Source organism: Nicotiana tabacum, unplaced genomic scaffold (assembly GCF_000715075.1).
Source record: "Nicotiana tabacum cultivar K326 unplaced genomic scaffold, ASM71507v2 Un00001, whole genome shotgun sequence".
Classification (NCBI taxonomy): Eukaryota; Viridiplantae; Streptophyta; class Magnoliopsida; order Solanales; family Solanaceae; genus Nicotiana; species Nicotiana tabacum.
Genome location: NW_027438239.1, coordinates 3182570 through 3192321, shown reverse-complemented (window position 1 = coordinate 3192321; position 9752 = coordinate 3182570). Strand labels below are relative to the sequence as shown.

Here is a 9752-nt window from a genome sequence, read left to right as displayed (position 1 = left end):
AAATGGAAGGAATAATCAAGTGCTCGACATTTCATACTTCAAAACTCTAACACTTGGGGGACTATAGATATGAAGGCAAAGAAGACTGAAAGTCAAAGAAGACTAAAAGTCAGAATTCAAGCCTCGATCAACCCAAAAATTTAAAGTCAAGAGCCAATCAAGAGCAAAAAAAAAAGCCTGATTCAAAAACCTTTGTAACAAGCTTTGATAAAGTGTAAACTCGCGGGCACAAATTATAAGATCCTGCGAGTACTTAGGTCAAGGGAAATGATTAGTCATGGGTTGCAAGATATACCCTAGAATTTTTTGAAATCTGTTATAAGAAAAACAACTATGAAAAAGTTGTAGATGTCGCACAAAAAAGTTAATTGAATACTTGTAAAGTGTTATGTAATTTGAAAGTTCAAAACATGAAACTTCCTCAAATTATTTATGAAATTTCTTCAAAATATGTATTTTCCTACTTCTCTCATATACTTACACCAATATGAAGTTGAGACGTCTTCTTCATTAGTGTCGATTATAAAATGGCCCCCCTTTATATAATTCGTATCTATGCCAAAATCACGAAATATTAAAGCATTTTTAAATGCAAGTCAAAAAGTTTAAACAAAAACTTAAATTAAACGAAAGATCATATATTAAACTTGGCTAAAGCTAAGTATATACTTAGTTAAAACCAAAATGTTTGTTTAACCAACAAACTCCAAAACGAACCAGGGATAAAAACTAACCATCCATTCCAAAAAAGTAAAAAACAAATTCCCATCAAAAGTTCAAAAACAAACTAAGTTCTGAAAGAACACTAAGGGGCAGAATCCAATGTGGCATTATGAGCAGCGGGAAATGCAGAATCCAATATGGCATCATCAACAACAGGAGAAGATTCAACTTGAGTAGAAGAAGCTTGAACACCAACTTTACCGGGAGTAAGCTCATCACCTTCGGGAACGCCGACCTCAGGTAAGGAAAAGCTCTGACTTTGCTGAGTTTTTTCAATTATTTCCTTAGCCTTGGTGATCTCAGCATTCAAGTCAAAGCCTTCCTGGCTAACCTCCATCAAAGTCTCGAGGCGAGTATTCAAAAAAGCCCAACTTACATCAAGTGTCGGTTTATCTTCAAGGGCTTCGTAATCTTTCTCCCACTGGTCAATTTCAGCCTTCAGCTCTTCTTTCTCAATCAAAGAAGCATCATAAGAAGCCTTCAAAGGGGCGAAGGAACTCTCCAAGAACTGGATCTTATCAGAGGAGGCATGGAGGTCCTCTTGAACCTGAGTGAGTGTTTAAACTAGCTCCCTGGCATAAGTCTCCTTCTGATTAAGGAGTTCTTTCAAACTCCTTATCTCCTCGGTAGCTTTAGAAAGTTTCTCTGCAAATGAAGACTCGAGGATGTCTTTGTCTTTGCCAACTTGACTTGAAGAAGCTTTTTCAACTGCCAATTCCGCAATCATCATCCTTGCTTGTTGTTCCAAAGCACACTTCTATTAAGTTAAAACTTCTTTCTCTAATTGAAGACCCTCGTATTGTTCCTTCCAGTTATCCGCTTCAATACGATAATCATTGACTAGTTGCTCAGTATGAACAATTCTCTTCATAAGCTTCGTGCTTATCAAGTTGATCTACAAAAGAAAAGAAAGAAGTGTTTGTCAAACAAAAGTAAATAACCACGAGGGAAAGAAAGGGAAAAAGTTAAGACTTGAACTTTCAAAGATGAATGAACAATGTCATTCATCCATGTCAAGGAACTGTGGCTTTCCAGCTTTGACTACCGAACTGGGCCAAGTAGAGGTTTCAACCATACGTCGGCTTGACCAGATTTTTTCAACATATTACCACCTTCAGGGACTTCTATGGTAACCTTTTTCATCACCGTATTACTACCAGAAGTACCAACTTCAACATGAGAAGTAGTAGCAACAGGGACAGTTGAGGAAGTGAAAGCAACCACGGGAGGAGCAGTAGCAGCAACAACAAGAACAATAGATTGAGAACGAATGGGGACTGACGCTGGAAGAGAAGCAGGGGATAATTCTTCAGAAACGGGACCAAAATCTTCACTATCAAAACTACGGGAAAATAGCTGATCAGTGGAGTCACGAGGGAGAGCATCCATCTCTTCATCAGAACTCACTAAAGTAGCAATTTCGGGCTCATTCAAAGGAACTGAACTTGGAAGAGAGGTGACTTCATCATCTAAAATAATGCGCCTCCTAGCCCGAGGCCTGTGCACTAAGGAACCCTCTTCTTGTTCCTCTTCACCTTCAGAGCTACGAGCTCCGTCTACTTTTCTCTTTAAATAAGAGCTCAGAATCCTTTCTTGAGCAAGACTCACCATAAGTCTTGCCGATGAAACAAAAGCGGGACTAACACCACGAATGGGAAATCCTAACAAAAGAAAAGAGTCACGGTGAAAAACTCTTAAGTTAGCAAAAGGGAAAAAGAAGAAGACTAAGCGGGAAAGAGTATCGTGTGTTTTAACTTTCCACCCAAATCTCTGAGAGAGATACTTCCAAGATCTTCTCTCCATAGGGGCAACAGATAACAACTTTCCTACCCAAGTACGGAAGTTGGGGATTTCCTCAAAAACTTCCATAATTGCTGAAAAAGTAGGGATGAAAATACCTGAGAATCATTTTTGAGAAAGGAAAAAGGTAAGATGCAAATACTTACGTGCAAAATTCTACTTTTCTAGAAAAGACATGTTTTCTTCACCCACCAAAGCACTAGTGGGAGCAACAACGAAGCGAGCATACCAGCTTCGATCTCTATTATCCTCAGGGCTAACTAATACTCTCTTGCTTTTGGCCATAAGGGAAAAAACTCCTTCACGAAATAGTTTAGGGGAGTAAAGATGGAGTAGATGACGAAAGGTAAAGGGCATAGAAGCCAAGTTTGACAAATAACGGAGGCATGCAATAGCTCCCCAAATAATGGGATCAATTTGTCCTAAACACACATTGAAGTCACGACAGAACTCAATGATTACCGGGTCAATAGGAGGTTTAAAGCCTAGGGTAAAAGGATATGTATAAACGAAGGAATAGCCAGTTTGGTATGAAGTTATTCTTTGGTTGGTGCCGGGAACTAAAATTGGGAAATCAGGTTTCCAATTACATTCTCTTCGAACTAGAGCGAGAAGACCAACAGTAATCAAAGTTGGGTAACGATCAACACGATCAAGGGAAGCAACCATGGAGGAAACTTGACTTTTCATGGATTCACTATCAGTCACAAAGGATAGTTCTTGAGGAACAATTTCATCAACAGTGGGTTCACGTAGAGCCTCAGTTGTATCTTTATCTTTAGAAGAAGATCTTGGGGTTACAGAAGCTCTGGGTGTGGAAGAAGATGTATTGGCAGCACTACTTTGAGAAGGGGAACCACGGTTAGAAATAGAACCGAGGCTACGTAATCTACCACCTCTTCTACTTCTAATAGGTACATTAGAAGAAGCAAACTCATCAACAATGATAACTTTGCGAGGATCAGGGGAAGACATGATTAATCAAAGAAACACAAGGAAAAGATGCAGAAAAAAGTAAGACAAGAAGACGAAGAAGGAAAGGTTTTAGAAAATCAGAAAAAGGGGGTGAAGTATTTATAAGAAGACACGATTATTGAGGTCATTATGAAGCGTCATAATAAAACCGTCACTTTGTGACTGATGCGGTTGCAGGAAAACCCTAAAAGACGTTGAAGAACTGAAGGACCAGTTGACCACGTGGCATGATCATTAAATGAAAGTGATAAACGTCACATCGGTTCAGAAAAAGGGTATGATTATATTCGAAAAAATGGCGGCAGAGAATTTCCGCCAAAAAAACTTTCCACTTCCTCGAATATTTTTAGTAGAAAATATTCAAGAAAGTGGGGGGGGGGGGGGACTATCTGTATTGGTTGTGAAAAAGAACTACACGAGGAATATTAGACCGCTGACATGGCATAACGCGTGGAACAATAATATAGCAACACATGGCAATCTTATTTGATAGGAAAAGAGAAGGCACAGGGAGAAATACCTACGAGACGGCACCGGGCCTAACGGCTGGCAGAGAATGAATAAATAGTAGAAAGAAAAAAATATACATGGACCGGAAAGAAATACGGAAGGGGAATCGTGACAGATATAAGGCATTTATAGCAATAAATGCATTGGTTATGAGAATCCAAAATAATGGACAATCAATATCATTAATGCCTATAATTAGCCCAAATTATGGGAAAAAACCGTTACTATTGTTTATTTCTATATAAAGGCATATAATTCTATTTGTAAGGACATGTGATTCAATATTGAAATATATACTTTACTTTTCTGCTTTCTCGAAATTCTCTACCTTGACTTGGAAATCAATTTTTTCCTTAGTTGTTCTTGTTATTTTCCTTTGATATCATTGAGAAAGTGAAGCAAAACTTGGTTATCAGAAACCCGTTTTCTTCTAAACTTAGATTTTGATCGAAAGATATATTTTTGGTTAAACAACAAAGACTAAAAGAACTAATAATATTCATCCTATCTAGTTTGGACATGTAAAATACACCTAAGTCTACATAAGAATCAATGACAATTTATCACCAATGATAAGAGAAAGAATGAATAAAGGGATCACTAATGAAAATTACAATGGTTTGGGCACACTATCTGCTCCTTAGGCAATTGAAATGCAAGCCCAAAGGTCATTGTGGAAACACAAGCTTATATGCACACTGATGATGCCTAATATAATTGGAAACTTACAATTGAAGGCAACACGTTGACATAATGTAAATTTTGAGTAGCCAGCTTTAGCTTTTCACTGATTGGGCCACCATCCACCAGCAGAAGCTTCTTGGTATTCTCCAATTGGTTGAAATAGTTCACTATGTTTTTTGTTTTGTGCGAAGAAATCTCTAAATCCTCAAAAACCATAAGCTGCATGCAGTGCAATTGACACAACTAAATCAATGAAGTAATGCAAAAGAAGAAAAGCTTAAATCATTTTTTGTGAATGAAAGCAGGAGTTACACATTACACAACACAAATAACCATAATATATGCCCCGCTAGAACAAACCAAAACTAGTTAAATATGGAGGCTGATCAAGATTGATTAAAACTGACCAACTCTTCCTCAACTCGTGAAGAGCTCACATGAAATTATTGTTCATTGTTCCAAAAATAGGGAGCTTTAAAATCTGAAACTATAAACTAAAGCAGTCGCCTCTGGGAAAACAAATTTCCCAAATCCTGCTAGAACTTGCTCTAAGGAACAAACATAGTACGTCCTCCAACATAAAAAAAAAGAACCATAAATTGAAATCATTGAACTCCAACAACAAAAAAAAGAAAGAAATGTGGTTGAAATCGAAATTCTTTTGCATATCTAAATACTTTCTAATATGAAGAGCACACAGTATGCCACACAAAAGAAGGAAGTATTCGTCTCAGTGCCCAATATGATCACAGGAAATGATAACCAAGACTTGCAATCTACATTCAAAGTAAGGTGGCATTTGACTGAAAAGCAATAGATCTGGTTTTGGTAGAAAAGATAATGGGTTTGATTTCTAAAGATGTAAATTCAGATTTGACTTTGAGTTTGATTTCCAGAAAAATATGTATTTCTAGATTTGGAAAACAATTGTATTTAAGAAAATATCAATGAAGCCTTGATAACTATTGGGTTGCTTTCACTTCTAAAAATTATTTTGTGGCTTTCATTTTGGTAAATATTACTAACAGATTAAATCCAAGTAAACATTTATTTCTATTAAACATATTCTAGAATAACCAAAATGAAAAAAGTTCCAAGAGAGAGGAAGGAAATGAGACAGCAAATTTTGGCCTTTTTTTATTTATTAATTTTTCTGTTAAGTTGATCTCACATTGCTGTTTGGTTTCAAAATTGACAAAACATCTCAACGACTCATCATTTACTCTTTGAGTTTCTATTTTATTGTGCTTTCTTTTCGTTCCAAGGTTCTTTTGAGGAAAAGTTCCCAAACAAAAAATAATGTGTGCGTGGAAGGGGATGTGGCTTGCCTTCCCTTCAGCTGCACGAGCTGATAGTGCAATCTTCAATCCTAGGCGCCGAACCTTCTTATTCAGTTGGATTGCATGACTTCGTGGCTTTGGACCGTGCATAGTTGCACCACCTAGAAACTGCATTGATCATGAAAACCCATTATATCAAGTCATTGTAAATTGTTATGAATTCAAGAAAATCTGAACAAGAAAAAAGGCAAGATAATGTTACCTGAGCACCACGCAGTGTTCCGTGCCTCGCTCGTCCTGTGCCCTTCTACCTTCACGATTTTCTACCAGTCCCACTAACTTCACTAATAGTTTTAGTTGAATGGGTTCCCTGCAACATTCACCAAGAGAAGGTCTACAACACTATTTGAATCCTCTACTGCCTTGGCAAGTAACTATAATTTGCAAAGCTTGTAGAATCAGGGGAACAAGCATAAAGATAGAAAGCAGGTAGGAGAATAGAAGGCCCTGATGATTTAAATGATCTACAGCAGATCACTTTTCGTCTTCAACATTTTTCTTTAGCAAGACAATTTTTTCAAAGGCATATGATTTTCTGTGGTTTTTATATGCCTCAAAATGTTCATCCTGATTCTCTTCCCCCCTACCCCCTCTTCCAAAAAATCTATTTGTTTCCCACAGAAGCAATTGACATAAAAGATGAAAAATGAAAAATGATAAATGCTCTTAAGTATTGGAAACAAAGTAAAAAAGGAGTAGCTTGCAAATATCTATGCTGTCTATAATTCAAAATTTGCGATTCAAAAAAATTGTGCACATACCTGCTGTCGTTTTGCTAGCTGCCATCTCACAACATGATGAATAATATCTTTCCTAATTGGCACATCAAAAACATCCCCAGCCAAACACATAAAACCTTTGTCTTCATTAAGAAAGTTCGTTACTCGAATGACCAGGTCCTGATGGAGCCCTACCACATACAGTAATCAAAAAGATAGTAACACAAAGTCAGATGATATAGATTCATCCGCTGAGAGTAAGTTTTCAGTATATTATAAGTATATTATAAAAAGACAGACATAATACCAACTCCATTTTGTACAATCAAGATGTGGCGATCATCCTTACAAAGGGCAACATATGAGCCTAGAAAGTGTTCCCACATAGTAGGCGAAATGTAATGCAAGCAACAAACAATTTCAACTATTACTTCTGTGAGAAAGCACGGAAGAAAAATATATAATTGATATTCTTAACGATGTTACAACGAGCCTTATTTATAAGTATACACAATACATAACATATTCCTATTACATACGGGACTACGACTAGTTATATATATTCACATAAATATCTAATACCCCCCCTCAAACTGGTGTATATAAATCATATGTACCGAGCTTGTTACATAGGTAACTAATACGAGAGCCGGTGAGGGACTCGGTATAAATGTCTGCAAGTTGATCATTCGACTTCACAAACTTTGTAGCAATATCTCCCGAGAGTATCTTTTCTCTAACACTTTGTCAATCTCAATGTGTTAAGTTCTCTCACGGAACACTGCATTTTATGCAATATGAATAGCAGCTTGATTATTACACACAAGTTTCATCTAGCTAATCTCACCAAATTTTAACTCCTTGAGCAACTGTTTGATCCAAATTAGCTCATATGTTGCCATAGTCATTGCTCGATATTCTGCTTTGCACTAGACCGAGCAACCACATTCTGTTTCTTGCTCTTCAAAGACACCAAATTACCTCCTACTAATACACAATATCCAGACGTAGAACGTCTATCAAAAGGTGATCCTGCTCAATCAACATCTGAGTATCCAACGATCTGCTCATGGCCTCGATCCCCAAACAATAATTCTTTGCCTAGAGTTGATTTTTTATACCAAAAAATACGGACAACTACATCCTAATGACTATCACATGCATAATCCATAAATTGACTCATAACACTCACATGAAAGGAAAGGTCAGGTCTAGTCACTGTGAGGTAATTTAATTTACTAATCAATCGCCTATATCTTGCGGGATCGCTTAACGACTCCTCCTGTCCTGGCAGAAGTTTAGAATTCGAATCCATCGGAGTGTCAACAGGTCTACAACATGTCATTCATGTCTCCTCAAGAATGCCTAAGGCATACTTCTGTTGTGGGATCAAAATACTTGAGCTAGACTGAGCAACTTCAATACCCACAAAATACTTTAACCTGCCTAGATCCTTAGTCTGAAAGTGCTGAAAGAGATGTTTCTTCAACTTAATAATACCATCCTAATCATTGCCTATAATAATATTATCGTCAACATAAACGACTAGATAAATACATAGATCTGAAGCAGAATGCCAATAAAATACGAAGTGATCAGCTTCACTACGAGTCATGCCAAACTCTTGGATAAATGTGTTGAACACTTGAACTTACCAAACCAGGCTCGAGGAGACTGCTTTAGACCATAAAGTAACCGGCGCAAGCCACATACAAGGCCAATAGACTCTCCCTGAGAAACAAAACCAGGTGGTTGATCCATATAAACTTCATCCTCAAGGTCACCGTGAGGAAAAACATTCTTAATGTCCAACTAATAGAGAGGCATATGGTTAACAACAACCATGGATAGGAAAAGGTAGACTGATGCTATTTTAGCCATGAGAGAGAAAGTATCACTGTAATCGAGCCCAAATATCTAAGTATATCATTTGGAAACAAGACGGTCCATAAGTCTATCAACCTGGCCATGTGGACCAACTTTGACTACATACACCCAACGACAACCAATAGTAGATTTACCTGAATGAGGAGGAACAAGCTCCCAAGTACCACTCGTATGTAAAGCAGACATCTCGTCAACCATAACATGTTGCCATCTTGGATAAGACAGTGTTTTGCCATTAGACTTAGGGATGGAAACAGATGACAAAGAAGATACAAAAGCATAATAGGGATGATGACAGACAATGATAACTTAAACCGATATAATGGGGATTAGGATTAAGTGTGGTCTGTATACCTTTCCGAAGTGTAATCAGCTGACTAGGAGGAGACAAGTCCTCAGTAGGAGCAGGGTCAAATGCAAGACGTAAATCAATTGGCATGATACTGGGCGCGAACGACGATGATAAGTTAAGAGTGGTGTTCCTGTGGCTGGGGATCTAGGAGAAGTAACACTAGATTCCTTAACGGTTGGTATGGGTAAGAGTTCTATGGTTGAGAATGTAGGAGGAGCTACAGGTGGTGGGTCTAGAGCTAGAGTTGAGGTTGTAGGTGATGGAGCCGTGGAGGAAGGTGAAGGGGAAATAGTGAATGAATCTCCAAAAGATAGAACTGGTAGCACCTTAGAAATGTCTAAGTGACCACCTAGGCCTGTGAAGTATGGTTGAGTTTCAACGAAAGTAACATCAACAGATATAAGGCACCGCTGGAGGTCAGGTGAGTAGCATCGATATCCCTTTTGCATTCTCGGGTAATCTAGAAATACACACTCAAGAGCACGGAGAGCTAACTTATCTTTTTTTAGAGTAAGATTATGAACAAAACATGTGCTCCCAAATATACGAGTTGGAAGAGAGAACAAAGGTGAGTGAGGAAACAACATAGAGAATGGAATTTGATTTTGGATAGTTGAGGATTGCATACGATTAATAAGATAATAAGATGTAAGAACTGCAATCCCCCTAATACGCAACGGAACATGAGATTGTATAAGTAGGGTACGAGCAGTCTCAATGAGATGCCTATTCTTCCTTTCCGCTACCCCATTTTGCTGGGAT

The 9752-nt window shown here is 37.8% G+C and overlaps 1 pseudogene; it reads right to left on the bottom strand.

Moving 5' to 3' along the window:
* Positions 1 to 4701: 4701 nt before the first annotated feature.
* On the bottom strand, positions 4702 to 9077 carry LOC142178807 (uncharacterized; annotated as a pseudogene).
* Between the last annotated feature and the right edge of the window lie 675 nt (positions 9078 to 9752).